General features: G+C 47.3%; 1 protein-coding gene and 1 long non-coding RNA gene across 2 annotated transcripts in view; one reads left to right on the top strand and one right to left on the bottom strand.

Annotated features, from left to right (window-relative positions):
- Window positions 1-237: 237 nt before the first annotated feature.
- LOC143179546 (uncharacterized) lies at window positions 238-559 on the bottom strand. Its single transcript, XR_013001981.1, has 2 exons — window positions 453-559; window positions 238-389 (listed from the first exon to the last, which is right to left on the bottom strand). It is a non-coding gene; the product is annotated as an uncharacterized LOC143179546 (long non-coding RNA).
- A 3,442-nt stretch (window positions 560-4,001) lies between these two features.
- The window catches only part of Sano (CABIT domain-containing protein serrano), a 52,366-nt gene continuing 37,870 nt past the window's right edge, over window positions 4,002-18,497 (top strand). The window contains exon 1 of the mRNA XM_076379351.1: window positions 4,002-4,027. The gene's annotated coding sequence lies outside the window, so the exon portion shown is untranslated. The remainder of the gene's footprint in view (window positions 4,028-18,497) is intronic.

Genomic DNA, 18,497 nt, shown 5'->3' with positions numbered 1-18,497 from the left:
CGATCATTGGGAACTTCAAACCTCGCACCGGCTGTGAGAGGATATTAGAGAATAGTAGAAGAAGAGAGGAGTGTGTAACGTTTGTCGTAAAGATATTTGGATATTAGGTAACTCTGTTTCAAATATTTTTAGCTGTATTTATTTGAAGGAACATGGAACATAGTTTACCAAGAAATGGGTAGCAGATATTAGAGGAAAACAGAAGCGATTAATTTTGATGGTGTCGAAAGGTCTTCCTTAGCGGGGGCACACGTGCAGACGTCTCACTCGCGAAATGGGATTGATAGCGGTGCAATTACACGCGCAAATTGTAGCCGTCGTCTCGTTCGTCGTGCAGCAGGGCCCGTCTGTCCATAAAATGACAATGTACTCCGTGGCAGAAGCGTGTGCTGGTACACGTTAAAACGTTTAGATCCTCGTCCAGAGATAACCTAACCTTCGTCATAGCTTACCGAGCACGACGCCGGTTCCCTTCTCGTCGAGTTTTCCTCCTGTGCATCCGCCTGCCATCGCTACCATCCTCGCTAGTCCTTTGGGATGGAAACGACGTAACGGTAGGTACGGGTTTTTTGACGCTCACTCGACCACTCAGGCGATCTGGGATCCCTCGTTTTCCCTGCAACAGAATTGCCTCATTTCCAAAGAAATTCGCTTCGTTCCAAGATTCACAATTCCCCGGTATACTTGTTGGAAAGCTATTCCAGTATGTCCTCCCTTCCAATCGAAACTTGTACGGTTCCTTTCTTCTAATCTCATATGCAAACGACTGTCGCCAAGAATGAAATGCACCTAGTGTTTCGCAAATTAAACATACTTACCAGTGGCACGAGGTACTAGAAGTAACCTGTTGCTGTACTCGCAAGCAGGAATAATCACAGCCGAAAGTAGAAATAAGCGGGCATAATCCTGAACCATGATAGGTATACGTATCAATAATCTATTACCGCGGCGAGCATGGCACAGCAAACAGCTGCGTATAATCCAGTAATACATTAAGCACATGTAGGCACAACATGCTATTGTGTTCAGATAGGAATAATTATGAGCACCTGTTGCCGCAGCGGATACCCACAATAAAGTCCGTGATCCAACTGGCACCGAACACAACTCTGCCCCATCCACCTGCATTGTAAACACTCGCGGACATACTCCACTTATTACCGCTGGCTAAATATAACTCAGCGCTTTCCTTGAAGTTTCTTCGCCTAATTGCCCTTTCCCGTATTTGGCATAATCGATCACGAAGGGACACGCCCCGAGCGAATCTTTCACTTTCGTCCCGAAGCGAGCGACACGGGAGTTCTTTCGCGGTTTCTGGAAGCTATCCACGACGATTTTGCATTCCCCCGATGCCCCACGCGCGTGTTTTCTACCAGAAAAAAGAAGAAGAGGAATAGGTCGGAGCAGAAAATCTCGCATTCGCGTGGCCGACGCTGCGCGTGCCCGTTTTTCCATAAGCGTCAGAGGGAAAGGCGCTAGCCAATGGGAAAAAGAGAGCCACTTCCATTCCGACGAGCGGTGGTCACGTTGTTCGTCTAAGCCTCGTTTGAATAATTCGCCAGTTTGCAGCGGGGACACGGTGCTCGACGGCGGCAGTCTGGTTCTCTGGATGAAAAGTGTCGCCTCCCGAGATGTTGCTCCGAGAAGGTTTACGAGCTTCTCACGCGCAGGTTGCGTCATCGGTTCGCGCGAAATTTAGCTCGGCAGCTGGTGAAACGACCACCTTTTTTACGACGACCCTGCCACGCTATCGGTTCGAGTTCCCTGGGAACGTTGTCACGATGTGGAGATTTTTATGAAGGTGAGATGGAGGAGAGGCTCTCAGAGAGGATTGAGGAACTCTGTATGAAATTCCGAATATATTAGTATGCAAAGTTTATTTACAAAATTGAAGTAGGCGTAAGAGTGAGTCAAACAAGGCAGATTTCCGTTTATAAGAAAAACAGGATTTATATATTCTGTTCGCACCAAATGGATGAACAGAACTAGGCAGCATACCGAAGAACCTACATCATCATTAAATTGCACCTTACTCCGTTCACTTGAAATTCAAATATTTCCCCTCATAAACGCACCAGACATACCTCATCTCCATGTCAATTTTGGTTCCTCTTTCAAGTGCTCCTAGACCTGTCTGGGAACGACCATTCAATCAGGAACATCTAAGCAGGATACTATTGTGGCTATGAAAGAGCATTTACTGGTTTTACTGACACCTCGTTCAACTCCCCATGCAGCCACGACGATCGTCGTTTCAGAACCGTCCGTAAAGTGGCGTCTCTTTGTAATTACACCCAGTAAATCGTTTCGGAGCCGAGCCCATTTTACGGTGATTCTTTACGGCGCATAGATAACGATCACGTGCGATTCCGCGTCAAAACGATCGCCTACCGTTTTTTGCGAAAGCTTAAATAGACGGGGCTCGACAGTGGCACGACGACGGATCTCGCGTGGAAATATTTAATAACGATCGTAATCTTGTGTGAAATACGAGCCAGCGTGTCGTTAATTAACCGACGGGGCGAAAAGCGTTTCGAACTGGCGGATACGTTGCGGAAAAATCGGCGAGGTTCGTCGTCGCCCTTGTCGTTCATTTGAATAATTTTCTAGTTTGCAGGGTAAACACGACGTACTGATAATCTGCTGTCGCGTCTGACGCTTAGTAACTGTCCTGCGATGCGAATGCCCAGCCACGATGAATCGGTTCCTGAATGTCCCATAATTTCAACGCCCCGCGATATTTCATCGCCGTCTGCAATCCTTGGTAATTGTATATCGACCAGTCCTCCATTTTTCGCCTTCACGGTCACGGGTTGGCCATTTTTTCTCACATGGGAATTTTCTCCCATGTCACCTGGCAGCTACCGAAGCAGGGACAAGTTTAACTAAAACACTTGTATGAGCGAAGGTAATTCATAAATTGTCCTGTGATCCTTGAACACAGTAATAGCTGTAAGTTCCTGATTCCTTTAAAACTCTGAATGTATAATGTGCTAATTCTCCATGTTTTCAATGACTTTACACCTGTGCTACTCCTTGACATAGCAGTCGAGCGTGGACTATTAAGCATCGTTAGCTAGACTACCACAGAAATAGGCTCTGAATAATTCCCTAGTTTGTAGGAGGATCACGATTCTTTAGGTACTTGATTGTCTTGCCAGACACTTGGAAAGTGTCACTCCTCTTCCGCTTGTCTAAACGCGTCGTTCGGCATTGCCTACCATTCTGTTACACCGTGTTTTTGTCACGTTTTTCTCAGGCTCTACGCGTCACCTGTCGAATTAACAATCGTGGCTACGCGACGCATGGGCCTCAAAGATGTGACTAATTCTGTACAATTCGAAAGAAAGTCCTAGCTTGAGAACCACTGTCGCGGACAGGCTGCATCTATCATCCATTTATCTCTCCATCATCGACGTCGCCCACAAAACGATTTATTCCACGGTGGGGTCACGGACACGAAATAATTCATTTCGGATGTGCGGTACGCGGCTGCAACATTGCGCGCCGCGGTTGATATCCACCTGATGGCCACCGCGACCCCTGACCACCGAGTAACGTATGGGTTTCGTGGATTTTCCGGTTTCTGCCGGCGGCGAGGTGACGAGGTAGGAAACAGGAAATGTCGTTGCTGGGGACGTTGCGCGTGAGTTGTACGCGCGATGAAAACCAGTCGCTTTATCGCGGCCCGACTGAAAGGGAAGCGAGTCCCCGAACCGACGCTCGTTTTTCACCGTTTGTTCACACTTCCTCTACGGTGATTTTCGGTCCTCGTTTTACGTCCCTTCGTCAATGAATGGTCTGCTCCGCTTCTGCTGTGAATCTGCGTGTCAGTTATTATACATTTTTTACCCGGAGAAAGAGAATTAGTTTGGTATAATGATAGTCCTAAGCATTTGTGAGGGACTAGAAAAAGTGGATAATTTTATAGTATAATTACAGTAAGCATATCATCAGTGACATGGACTAATGACACCTTTCCTGATTTCTGTTTCAGAGTAGAGACACACAGGACGAAAGGCAACAAGTGAGTACCACTTCCAGCACGACTGCCTTCAATTACTTAAGCGCAGAATTATTACCAACCAAGGTCAATGCATAGGCAAATCGGAGCCAGTTTTTTCTTTGCATCTCATTTCCTACGACACGCACTTATGCTAATTTTCCCAGAGTAGCAAGCTTTTTCTGGTTGAAATACATCGAGGGGAATGATTAAAAATCAGTAGACAATAGTTACGAATGGTCATACTCTCGGTTGATGTTACATTGTTCTGCACTTACGACGCGTGGGTCACCGATGAGCCACGGTAACGCGAGTGTAAGCATAGTAATTACGTGCAACCCGGTGATAGGATGAAATATGGCACGATAACGTTGCATCTGACAGAGAAAGTATCGGTCGACCCGATCGGAAAGTTCAGCGCGGTTATCGGCGATGCACGCAGCAGAAAATGACCCACGGCGAAGCGAGCGGGAAGCACGTAGTAATTACTTGCAACTGGCCAGCGAAACTCGATTTCTTTGAGAATATCAATGACCCGTGGCGTCGCGTGATCCCTCACAACCAGGTTCGGATCGCTTCTTCGAAATCCCCCGTTTCGAGAGGGGTCGTGAATCATCCGGGAAGCATGCATTTTCATTCCGGTTACGAGGCTGAAGAGTTGCATGCCAGCCTTTCCATCTTGGATACCTGTCGGTCGAAGAATAGTAAAAAGGGAGGAGCAGAGATCTCCTGTGGTAACAAAGAATCTGCAGTCGACTGACGTGTTAGCCTACGTAAGTGCACACCTACCAACCATCGGTGACCGACAAATTTCGCGGTCTAAAGACTGATTACAAATTTTATACATCGATTGTCTTTTTCTCCATTAGATAGAATAAGAAGGATTGCTCAGTCTGTAGTCGGCCTGTAGACCGACAAAATTGTCAGTTTCTGATTGTCGGTGGGTGTGCGCTTAGACTTAATCCGAGCGTAGGAAGCCTGCAAAATGATCCTGTAGGGTGTGAGCTTTTCATGGTGTGAGGTTTACACGAGAAATTATTTTTCTCTGGGACTTGTAATTGAAATTTTCGAAGCATGGCGTTGAGACAGACGCGCGTGGAGAATTTGAATTGCAAGAGGAGCCAGGGCTCGTAATAAAACTAATTAAGAGTAATTAGGAACTGTAACAAAGGGAGTAAGTAATAGTTTGCCTGGCGTGGCAATTTAAGCAGTCCGCCTTGGAAAAGAGAAATACTAATTGGCGCTTGGTAAGCGGCAATTTACACCGGGGATCGGCTTTTAGAAAAATTCCTCGTTTCTTGCTGCGTGACGACACCGTAACGCATCCCTCCTTCCGCTCGACAGCGGAAGGACTGTATCCTCTAAATATCGTCTGTCTAATTGATTTCCTCTCGACTTACTTTTGCATCGAATGAATTTTAATTCTTCTGCACACCCTTCATACGCCCCCTCTTTATTTTACAGGAAGTTCTTTCGTGCACAAAATGATCAACTCCCATACACGCTACTAAATGATCAGGACAATTAGCATTTATAGGCGTTATGAAATTAGAAAGTAGTTAAAAGGTGTTTGCTGTAAGTACTCGAATGGAAACGGTGTTTGGCATTAATGTGTGGGAAGCGTGATGAAGGGAGATCTAAAGAGAGATTGAAAGGATGGATCTGCATATAAGGATAGGTTTAGGACTCGACCAATAAGGACCGAGCTCCAAGTTGCTACCTTTCATCGACTTTCAGCAGTTTCATAACATTTTGATCGCCCAGCTGTCAGTCAGTTCGCGACATTAATGCATCTCGACAGCGTGAGAAAAGGAATCCTTTGAAAGCTCAAGCGATTTTACATTTATCGAACACGTTCACTCCTCAACTCGATCGTAGGTAACATTTTCATAATACTACTCATAAAGTTTATAACCACCGACGCTACAAGTTCTCAATATGTAAATCTTCCACCTAAAGAAGTTTTTGCTCGATTAGCACCTTCTTCGAGCAACACAGCCGCGTTACGAAATTTCAGCGACAAAAAGCTGCGTGCCGTAATACCTTCTGATCGAACAGGATCGATCGCTCGTGCCTCTGCGGAGGGATTTTTTCGCGGATCACGGTCGCTTCTTGCTTGGAAGGTCTCAGCTCGCGCGGAAAAGTGTTAAAAACCGGAGTACCGTGCGTACAGCGGTCTTACACGCCCAGCATATCTTGTATAGGGTTTTTCTGCGCGGTTCGCTGTGGAACCGCAGGAATCTCACGATGAAGTTGAAGAGAAGAGTAGTCTGGAGGCGGAGGCAGACAAAAAAATCGAGGAACGAACATTGTATCGGTGGGATCGACTCGAGACACGAGATCGACGGAACGAAATTCAATTTCCTCGATTCTGCTCTGAAAATAAACGATATTAATTGGGGCGGAGGGCGATGAGCTCGCGTGATTCTCGGTTGTCGATGTTTTTTGGCAAATGCGAGGATAATACGCAGTCAGGGCTAAATAGAATCATCGGGCTCACGCAAGACGTGTCGGTCCTAGATCAAAATGCTAATTACAGTTTTCGTCGAGATCGCCAGACAGATAGCGCCAACAACGAGGGCGTGAATTACAGCTGATTCCATTAGCTGGATTACCAGCTGTTATCGGAGAATACGAGCAGTCCGATACCCTAATTCCATTTATGATGGGCGTCATTATAGCGTCAACTGGACGCGCCTCTTTATCGAGTTCATATCGGCCCTCCGTGCCACGCTTATTTTGCTCATGTTGCTTTTGCCGTCGTACTCGCATCGTGTTTCTATTCCACTATCAATTTCGTATTCCATTCGTACTCTTCTGGTATCCTACTTCAGCCTTGTATCATTTTCTGTGTGCCAAATTGATCATTTTCGTATAGAATTTATGTCTAGCAAGAATTTCGACACGAAGAACCAAGTACTCCTCCTCCTCTCCTGCAATCAAGCCACAGTCAGAAGATGCAAGTACGCGCCTCGCTCTTGAGGTCTCACAAAGACAATTTCAATAAAGCCTTCTCAAGGTCGCGGCCACGAGTGGAAGGAGTAACATCGAGCCACGATCCTGTCAGCGAAAATGAAGCCTCGGTTAACTGGTGGCTAACTAGAACTCCCGCAATCATGTTCGCGGATTGTCCTTGGATAAAATCTACGCGGATCGGCCGTACGTAGGGCTCATCACGGCCTAATGGAACAGGCTGGCGTCTCGAAAAAACCCGATTGAACCGTCGAGTTATGCAAATACGGAAATTAATCTCCATCACGCGCGACCGACAGGGTTAAATCGCTCGGCCGATTTGCTCTTGTTGCAGTCTTACATGTTAATACTTAGTAATCGAGGTAATTATTCCGGTAAGGTTCAGGTGTCACGGCAAGGGGAAACCTGAAGCCCTGTCACTCGTCTTCGAAGGGTAGAAGCCAGGCAGGAGGGGCCCTGTCGGGCGTGCTCATGCAAGCGAAATTTCGCTACGCAAGTTCTGCCCTTAAGACAGAGGACCAAAAGGAGCAGCAGGCAGCTGGATCGAGGTCGTCGCGCTCGCGAAAGAAACGCTGCTGCAGCTGAGGCAGATCGATCTCTCGAGCGCGGCGACGTAAAAATTCTGCCAGTCCTAATTTCCTTGATCCCCGAAGCCGTCCTGCCTCGAGTGCGAGAGGCGATTCACCAGCTTGCGGTCGTTTGTTTGCCACCGTGCTCATCAATTTACAACTCGTTCGCTGTCAGCTTATCGATTGCTCTCATTCGTCAGGCTTTTGAGGGAGCAGAGTGTAATTAGCGCGTCGAAGTCCCGGTAATTAATTCATTGCTGGTTCCACCTCCCACTAAGATAGAACTCGGTTCCGTGACTTGTCGTTTCAAGCGAAACTCGAGGAGCTCGAGGGTATCGAAACGACACGGAAGGAGAAAAATGGCTGTCGCACGAGATACATTATAGCCCGAGAGGCATTGGACGGATACTTGGTTAGATTTAGGGCCAACGCCCAGAACCGCCTCTCGCGTTGCACTCTTTTTACGTACGTGGACACGGGATGGGCCCCGGTCAGACCCACTGAGTAGCTGCAGCGGTTTAGGCTCAGACCAGCTCTGGCTTTTGCCATAGGCGTGACCAAAAACTCGAAGAGAGCTTGAGAACGATGATCTTGAAGATTTCGAGAATTTTACTCTAACCTAGGTAGACACTTCGATCATTTGAGCACATTTGAAGACAGACAACTCAAAAGATAGCTTCTGAAAAAGAAAACATTCTTCTACAAATTTACCGCGAGACCAATTGGAATTTGATGTCTGACTAGTAAAGGATTTCCAACCCTGCCACAGGAGAGATAGCCTCAGCGAGAGTAAATATTTATCCCTCTGCTACGTTTCCGTTTTCCAAGTCAAATACCTCCAAGTACAGCCTTGGTCACACTACTATTCGGTAGTAAACAACAGTAGTTGAAGTTCTGACTGTAATCAGCTCAACTCCCACACAGACTGTGGAGTTTCCTCTGTACTCTGGGGTTCCCACGTTGCATGGTCGATCTGCATACAGAATTCCATCAAAAGCTTGATCCAGGGGTTACTCCTTTCCCCTGGTGCTCCATCGACACGATCCCTGACCCCCTCGACCGGGTCGATGCATCTCACGCAAGAGCTGTTGCAGCAACTCGGCCTGGAACGCACTCATAAAAACGGCCGTCGAACGAAGGGACGAGCCGGTGCTGCGGTGTGCATCGTGTCTAGCAATTAGGGACGCGATCGAGAGTATCGCGAGCGGTGTTTAAATTTCATAGAACGTGTTCGACATCCTTTCGTGTGCCTTGGAAAAAGACGCTGCTCGTGAAATGGAGTCGAGGTCGAGGTGGATGCATTGGAATTTTGTAAGCAGAAGATTTCATTTGTGGCGAGATATATTCTTTAGGATGTCCGAGGGAAAGACTTTTCTTTGTCGAAGATCTATCTTCGAGTCAAAGTTATATTGTGTTGAATCTCTTCGAAGTTCTCCAACATCCCCAGCATTTCTACTTTCTTTTCTATCTCCTCGGCAACTCTGCATCTTCGAACTACGAAATGTTCTCGCGTTACACCGTGAAGCTTTTCATTTCACCGAGCAGCGGTGAAGCGCACCAAAGCGAGACGGTAATTTCCATCGGAAAATGGTGGTCGATTCGAGGCAGATCCGATGCTAAGTTTCCTGAAATCACCAAGAACCCTCTACGATTCCACCCCTGCAGGCGATCCGCGCGTATTTCTCACGAATCCCTGGCCCCTACGCCAATGGCAGGCGCGAAGGGAAGAGAGGCAGGCGAGCAGGCAGGCAGGCAGGCAGACACGAAGCACGAAAAAGAGTTTGCCATCGGGCGAACACTTTCCAGCGGCGAGCGCGCGCGCGGAGTTCCACGACCGCGTTTCGGGACAACAGCACGCCGCTACCCAACCAACGTGGGGGCCCCCCGTCCTTGGTCCGTGTCAGTGGCATAGACCATACAGGGCCCGTTCAAGGTCGAACCGAGGGGAGCCGAGCGTCCAGCGACGAGGCACGACGGGCCCAGGCCCGACCGCGGCCGACCGCGACCGACCGCGCTCGAGTTTCGTCTCGACCAGCCGAACCGCGTCGCGGTGGGGAGGGGCCCAGCTTCGGGGCTGGTGGGGACAGGGGAGGGGCGGCTAGCCGATCGAGGGCCTCAGCCGAGTGTCATCCTATACCCGTGTGCCTGCCACGTCGTTTCGCAGCGTCTTAACGCACATTAATACACGCGCTCTCTGTGTACACTAAGACGACACCCGCCTTCGCCGCGGTTTTCGTTTCTTTCGCATTTTTTTCCCCTCTGTCCCGTCCTGTCTTTCTTCGTCTTCTTCTTTCGATGGCTGCCTGGTCTGCTGCCCCTGCTGCCGTCGCCGATACCGATGTTGCTCGTTTTTCGATCTTTCGGGGGATTCACTGTCCCCTTCGGCCTGGCCTTTTCTTGCCAGGGGACTCTCGGGTGTTACCGAGAGTCGAGGTTTTCGCGGTGATCCCTGATGGCTGACGAATCAAATGGACACTCAGATACGAAATCTCGGCTACGTGATCGATAGGTACACGGCTCTTGGGGGTCCAGGGTCGATGACTTCCACGGGGCCTGGCTCCAGGCAGCTTGCTGATGCGGCAACATTCGAGTTGACGATTTTCTAGCTAATTGACTGGCTTCGTCGTTCCATAGCCTTATAATATTTCCAGGAATTCCGATGAAATTAAAGATCTGTGACAATTCTTGAATCTCGACTTCTCTAGTTCTAACTGTTATACACGAAAATTTAATTGAATTTATTTCATTTTTTAGTTTTCATTCTCTAGGTATTTTCGTCGATGAAAACTAAGTCACTTTTCAACCCTATCGAATCTGAACTTACTTCGACTTCCTATTTTACTTTTAACCTTCGTTTTTCAAAAATAATCCCTATCTCTGAGCATGGAAAAGCTCTCAGCTTTCCGATATAGGAATTCACAGTTAAATCCTAGTTGCTAGCGGTTGGGTCCAGGCCAGATCTTTTCGTAATTCCTGGATTTATAGTGGCTGGTTCCTCGGAACCTGCAATTTCAGGGATCGCTGCTGAACGTAACCGACCTTCCTTGGCCAAGGATTACGGCAGACCGATTTTAACAATCCCCTTGCCTTCCTCGCGGAGGACCCGTGTGTTCGTGATCGTCTGATGTAACAGGTTTCGCCTGGCCGTGGCAACGAGCCATGGAGAAGCAAACACCGGATTTCAAGGTTATTTAATAACAGGAGAACCAATGGAGAAACACTTAGTCGCATGCGAGTGCAATTGAATCCTTTTCATCGCGACGATCGGACATGGATAGCAAAAGCTGGCGAGGAAATGCAGTCAGTAGTTTTTGCAACTAATCGCGTCAACTACAAGCTTTTACCGTTGCTCGATTACATGTTCTGATATTAGAAAGTTGAAAAACGTCACTCAAAAGACTTCAGAACAGTTTCTTGACCCGACTTCCATCACAAGAGCATCCAAACGAAAACACTCGTCATTCGTTCCAATTTATCGCTGCTTTCTCAATTCTAGCCTAGACTTTTTTCCCTTCGAGTACAATTGAATGAAATTAATCACACGCAATCTCGTTGATCTTAATCGACTGGACGTATCCAAGTTACGACGATGGAAGTGCTTCGATCGGCCATGTGACGAATCGCAGCGTTGCCATACGACGCCATAAAAGGGCTAAACTTGATATGCTGCGATTGCCGCTGGGGTTCCGTTAAATCGGCCCCATTGACTGTCGTTCCTGGTCCCCGATTTTCGCGCGACGCCTGCTTCCGCCTCGCGTGCTAGTCGATCGTCGCCGCGCGAGCATCGATAAACGCTCGGTCTTTAATGCAAAGTGAATCGCGAGCCGGAACACGCGAGCTGTCGCGCGAGGACATGCCTGGCAATGAGCGACGCTGTCACGTCGTTACAGATAACGGGCCACCTGGCCAAATAGGCCTGCTCCGTGTCCCATCTTGGCTGTCGAGGATCGATAACGCAGCCGTTTCAAGTCTAATGTCGATCCATATTCTATCGTCGATCGTTCGCGATGGATACGTTTGTTCCCTGTAACGAGACGCATCGTTAGGATTCTCGCGACGAATGACAATTTCAGGGTAGATGGACATTCGAACGGCATCGTGGCCACCTGAGCCATCGTTGAGCAGCTGTGGAGGATATTTGAATCGGCTGCGCTGGGGAAAAACGAATATCGAATTCTGATGAACTGGACAGGGTTCTAGGAAAAGGAAATTTTGTTATCTTAATATGCGAAAGTAGAACGAATCTTGTTTTACTGTATTTGGTTGGAATTAAGTGATTTGCGTTCTAGTAGTGGCACGCTGGTCTGTTCGTGTACGTCTGAATCTACTTAACTGCGCTCGAAGAGGTTTAGCATTGAATACGAGCTCCTCGGCTTCTGCTTTAAATATTACAATGCTCCAATAGGATTATCGGAATGGTGGAGTTTTAAATTTTCACATGGAGCGTGGCTACTTTTAGTGGCAATAGATTCGGAGATCTGACTGTCATGGCTTTCCTGGAAAGTAGGATCGATGGATCGTCTGCTTCGTCAAGACCGTTAAGATCCTTACGAAAATGAACGAGCTTCGCATCGTAAAAATTCCTCGAAAGCGGTCACTGCCGATCAATTTTTTCTTTTCACGACGTGCATGTTGTTGCCAGAAAAGAGCCTCGAGAGTTTTCGACGTTCAGTGTCAATAAACCTGGCTTTGTGACTTTGGAACTGAGCGGGACAGCGATCGTCTTTCTTTTTGCCACGGCGGCAACCGTAAAAAAGTGATTATGGTAATCGGAAGATGAGTTGGCTGAATGGAAAGGATATTTTCAGTGATTTAATTTCGTTAAGCATCCGTAAACTAAGGAAGATATCGTTGCTTCGATAACTGGTTCGTGATATCGCCTTCGTATAAAAGTAAGAGTAACTAAAACCTGATAAATTATGCTTAATAACCAAGAAGAAATTACGAACAATTATTTTAAAAGTAACTTTAGATGAATTTGGGTCGTGGCAAAAGGGAGTACTGACAAATTGATATTCATCGAAGGTCTGGACGAACACCTGCACGGGAAAGTGTGTTCCTTTGTTGCTCGATTGCGCATTTGCCATTCATATCCATGCGCATATTCGCTTCAAGCATGCAGGACACAGTTCAGAAAGTTAGCGTTTAGTCGCGTACCGCTCTCGAATACTAGCCGTCTGCCATTAATATTAATTGGAATTAGCGAATTAATAAGAGCCGCCAAGTACAGTTAGTAGACCAGAGAAGAAGTTTCGAGACTGAAGTCTGACATATTACGAGTTTTTCTACTTGATAGGTCTGGGTTGTCAACTCAACACTACTTCCTACCCCATTTCCTGCGCCACAAATGCGGAAGGGCTCGAAATTCCCCTGAAGGTTCCCGCCAACGCGTTGATGCCTCCTGATCCCGAGCATTTTCACCTTTATTTACGTTCCAATTACGAGACGAGGGGAAAGCTCGACAGAAATTCAAGCGATGTGGCCAACATCCTCCAATAAACCAATCCGCGCGTCGACGTGCCTCTTCTACTTCCTGTTCGCCGCCTTTTCCCTCGAGGTCACCGCGCGACCACAAGGGAAACGAAAAAAGGATGCCTTCGAGGTCGAGAAACAGAGAAATCCCGCTGATTGGATTGCCCTGGCGATAAGAAACGATTCTCTTTCAGCTATTAATTAAGGGCTGACGGGCGCTCTCGTCATCGTCGTCGAAGGAATTTCCTGACATTTCCCGCGCTCGATGAATTAATTGCTGATGCCTCCTTGTCTCGCCCTCGCACTGGTCCTAGTCGGTCGCCCCCTCAGTCTTTTTGCGATTGTAATTCGCTTCCTACCACTGTTAGAAAAACCACGGAGGCCTGTAATTAAAATCCTTCTCTGGCTGAGACTTGGGTCGACGCACCTTTCCATGGGGAACCATACGCGCTGCTCGGACAAAAACTGTGGAAAATGTTTGTTCCTTGACTTGAGGTCGCTGGGAGAACTCGTGGAGGTGTTGCGAAGGTTTGTAAAGCATTAGTTTTAAAAGAGTCTTTGTTGCGTTCAGCTGCATTGCGTGGTTGCGTGCTCTTTCTTGATCTGCGGTTCCAAAGATCCAGAATAGGCTTGGCAGTTCCTGGGCGGTCCCTAATACTTAAGTTTCAATTTCAGATTCTTCGGAGGTTGTTATATTCTGAGATCCTAGAGCTGTAATTTTCGCAAAGCCATTATCTAAACTTCCCAGTGGCGCGACTAGAATTCACAACACTCTAGAAATATCTAGATACAGTGATTGCGATCAATGCTTGAAGCGCGAAACGCCAAACGCATGAAGTATGCTTGCGAAGTATCATTAATTATTCTCTTACCTTTAAAGCGATTGTTAACTATGGACTTCTCTAGTATGGAGTTTCTCCTCATTATGGGAAGTTATTTACAATCAGTTGCAGTCGAAGGGTATACCTTGTAGAATTCTCGCCGCAAACCGTCTTTAACAGTTAGATCGTAATTTACATAAGCGTACGCGTTATGAAGGTACATGCACGAGGTTATACTCGGCATTTGTCGAAAGTTATTTTGTATTAGAAATTCTCGGCGAGAAACGCACTACCGTGAAGAGTATGCCTTTCTCTCTGAAACGTCAACTTTAGCAACTCTTTGACTATTTACAGTGCAATGCGACCGGTAACTGCTACTTCAAAGGCTAGCTTCCGCGAGTAACGTTTGTTTCAGGCGGATTAGCCTTTCCTTTTACACACTTCCTTCCAAGTGTTTGGTAAGAAAGATAAGAGGAAAAAAACCTCGTTACAATGTGCTGGATGTTTTGAATTTCTGCGATGATTTCCTTGAAGGAAAGCTTTCGACTGGAAACAACCGAAGACACCTGAAGAGTCTTAAGCTTGATTTTTTTTTAATAGTTCCATTGCTGGGCCTCGCATCTGACCTCGGAAGTCCTCTTCATCATCCAGCACTAGCAAGAATTTTCTGACGCAGATCAGACGCAACAATTAACGTAAATTCAACGAGTCGTTACCGAGGACCATTAAAAAGCCATACAACCCCGTGGCATGCAGCGTCGCATAAACCTGCGCGCTAAAGGCTTCGCGATGCTCGGTTCGATTTATCCCCTCGCTAATTTTACACATCCTGTCGCGCGGCCAGGGAAATGTTTCCTGCCAAAGCAGGTGCAAAACTTCTTTCAACATAATAAGCGACGCGAAGACTGTGTAGGAAGAAGAGGGAAAGAACAAAGGCCTTAGGAGAGAGCAGGGGGAGGAAAGAGCGAGGGATGGAGAGGAAAAGTGTAGAGTTTATTGTTCAAGGGCGTCGACGAGCCGCTTGAACGTTACACATGAACCGTATACTTGGCAATCGTATAAGAATGCACAGAAGAGCGGCGGTACCGTAACGAATGCATCACCGTTAAAGGAAAGATGACTAGGAACGCTGAGAAAAAATATCGTTGCTTAAATATGCAGCCGCCTAACTGTACCACACTGCAACCTCTTCTCTGGATAATTTTCTTTCGTTTAGTAAAGAACAAAGGAAGACAGAGGAAAATTGGACGAATGGAGATAAACCTAGCTGTATCGACAGAGAGCAGGTGTTCTGGCATCACTTTGGGTAAGAAATGGGTTGGACAAAGCGTCCACAGATCATCCTGACCACAAAATGCCGACTGATTCCAAGATACCAACGCTCCACCTAGCAATTTTTGAGCTTTATAATTGCCTAATATGAGCAAAGCAATTATCACTTGTTTTTTACAGTGGAAGGCGCGATTTATAATGACTCATATTTATGAAGACAAGCTTCGTGTATCGCTGTCCTTCTCCAGTTTACGCTGCTCCTACGATTTTAACTGGTTTTGCCCTCGTCATCCGTGGTATTTCACTCGTTATTTTAACCCGTTTTTTGCACCCTAGCAAGCAATTTCCTAGTGAGACGGCGTCGCGCCGCGCCGCGCTGCTCGAAATAATGTTTCCCAACGCCCGCGGAACGAAAACAAATCATGGAAAAAAGCAAGCAAGAGTTAACGTCGGGACGTTTGATAAGCGGTCTGTACGAAATTGCCATCTTCTCTTTGATACCCGTGGCAATTAATCCACGTCTCGTGGTGTCCCTTTTGCCTCGAAACGGCTCGATATGATAATTATTCGCATCTCCAAATCGAACTGGTTCCTAAGGACTGCTAAAGCTGCTATTTTATCCAGGTTCTCCTGTCTCTGATCAGACCAAACGATTAACAGAGAAGATTTTGAGGTACACGCTGGTAGCAGACGCAACAGGTTGCAAATTAAGGCGAATACGCTTGTTCCACTAAACCGAGGACTTGTTGTGTATTCGTGTCAGTGAACCCCGGCCAGTCGGGTCCATGGCCCTTTGTTTCAGTCCCCGAAGGGTTCACGCTACTCAATACTACGGTTCGGTGTTGCGCTGGACGGTGACGAGCGAACGTAGCCGCATTGCGGGCAACAACACAACGACCCGTAACTAAATCCGCCGTCAGTTCCATCCGTGGAAGTCCTTGAAGCTAAGCGTCTGACACATGCTCCTCTCTTGAAAACCGCGCGTGCATTCCCGTGGATAATCGATTCGATCGTAAAATGTGCTCCCGTGACTTTGTTTTAGAAAAATCGTTCTGATACGAAAGCCCTCCTTTTATCGCTAGCGAGCAATCTGTAGGATCCAATAGAAGGGGATGACACTGAGAGAAGTGAAGGAATTTAGAGCTGTGGTGGATCTTAAGTGTTAGTCTTGGCATTGAAGTCACTGAGGCGGTGGATTTTATTTATCTTCAGTCCCATTACCACATATTTTGAACAACAGAAGCTTATATTTGCAAGTGTACATAAATTTAATAGTCATACAGTTTCCAGCAGACAAGAGAGGTAACACCATTGAAATCGGGACCAAATCGAGACCTGCTCCTCGGTTTGAGACCCCAGCTGGACAAGTAACGACGCAGAAAAATAACCACCGCTTGTCAACATCCAGTTCCAAGTGGCAATTTCATATCTGACAAATGCTCGAGGATTCTCGCGTTAAAGGATTAAGGCAGCGGTGCGCATCCTCCTGCTGTTAACTGGCAGGGGACGGGCAGCAACAACGGGCCGTAACTAAATCCGCGAGCAGTTTTAGTCCGTGGAAGGCCTTGATACTACTTGCCCGACACACGTTCGTCGGTGAAGTTACCCACGTGCAGAGCCGTGGATAATCGATTCGATCGTAAAATACGCTTTTTAGCTTCGCTGCCCCCAGCCTCTAATATGCTCTAGGACAATATTTGTCCTAGTTCTTCGGCAATTTAAATAATTACAATTTGATACCACTACATTTGATACCACTTAAGTTCGAAGTATTAAACCCTAGTTATTCCTCAGAAATGTGCTGCAGAGGCCAAACAACTGCTTGGATCGAAGTTAACAATTAAGCATTCCGGAGCTATTAGTCAATGTAACACTGGAGTTAACGGCAGGAAGCAGCGAGCTAGGCGGGAAGGTCGCGCACCATCGCGCAAACGCCTGTCCGGTGCCTGAAAACGATTATCGCGCTACAAAATTAATAGGCTCTAATCGAAGTTAATAACCCCTTAGCGCAGGATGCGCAGGTTAATCGAGAAAAATCGTGTCGATTATTTATTTCGTCAGGATATATTGCTACTGGCGGCGCGAGGTCTACCTACCTCAGTTCGCAATTAATTTTCTTGGGATTTTTGACAATCCTTCGCTACCTGGCGACAACCGAAACACACTCAAGTCTTTTTCAAGCACATTTCACTCTTCCCCAAAATCCTTGGGTTACAGATGGTTCAAGATATCGTGAACCATACTATCGACCTGCTAACAGTCTTAACACCCCTTCTCGAGGAAGAACTTAAGCCTGGGAAGAAGATACCGTCGAACAGTGGATCGAGCGCTGTCATCGAGCTCGCTCGTCGCTTTTACGAGGACCTATCGAAGAACCCGAGGATCGTATCACAGGGACGAGACGTTCGAGGGTCTAAACGGGTACGAGATCTCCCGCAGGATCTCTCCTGCTGTGGAATCGCGGCGAGGAGTGGAGGAGAGCGGGGCTGACGGTGGTGGAGGGAAGGCAGCGACGAAGCCAGTGCCGGGGAGTGTGATGCCCGGCTAAATGTAAAACAAGAAGCACGAAGCCGGTCAGCGCGAATCTAAATATAACTACGACGCGGAGGCGCCCACCGATCCTCCTCGTAAGAGCCTGCTGGCGATCTTCCGCTGGCGCATAGCTGCGATCTCGTGCACTCGAGCCACCTCTGCCCTCTCTGGACGAGCAACGAGGGACCAACCACGCCAGACGTTGTGCAACTGAGACAAAGAGAGATGGAAAGGGGATATCGCGGACGGAGAGGATCGATGAACCGGCCGATCAACGGAGATACCTGGACAGAGCCACTGTTCCGAGGGATTTTTGATCCTGCCAGGTCCCTCGAGGATCCTGGACCCCTTTAGATCTTCGAGGATACGATGGCGCTAGTGAGAAATGGATTTAAAGAGGGAATTTGCGATTTAGATATATTTCAAAGAGTCAAACTTAGATACTATGCATTTCCATCGCTAATTTTCTGACTTCGTTACTCTCCTAATTCGTTATTTTTATTAGAGTTGCAAAATTCTGGAATTTTTTAAGTAAGATTCACGAAGGAGAAGTCACTTGGAACGTCGCACGAAAGTTTTATCCAACAGTGGGCAAGAACGGAACAGTCACGCACCTCGGGTCCACCAGTTCGGCTCTTAATTGGCTGATCAAGGCATCAAGGAAGTTCCTTGTTTTTTGCACGGCTCCCTTGTGGATTCCTCCTGATTGGGCGATCTTATTCAATTGGGCCTTCTTAAGCGAAACGAGAATCAACCGATCGGAGATAAATGCTGGGGCTGACCCAGCGGTCTCCACGTAATTTTGTGAACTTCCATTACAAAATTTCGACCCGTTCGTTGCTCTTAAGCATTACG

Source organism: Calliopsis andreniformis, chromosome 5 (genome assembly GCF_051401765.1).
Source record: "Calliopsis andreniformis isolate RMS-2024a chromosome 5, iyCalAndr_principal, whole genome shotgun sequence".
Taxonomy (NCBI): domain Eukaryota; kingdom Metazoa; phylum Arthropoda; class Insecta; order Hymenoptera; family Andrenidae; genus Calliopsis; species Calliopsis andreniformis.
This window is presented reverse-complemented; position numbering and strand designations above follow the sequence as displayed.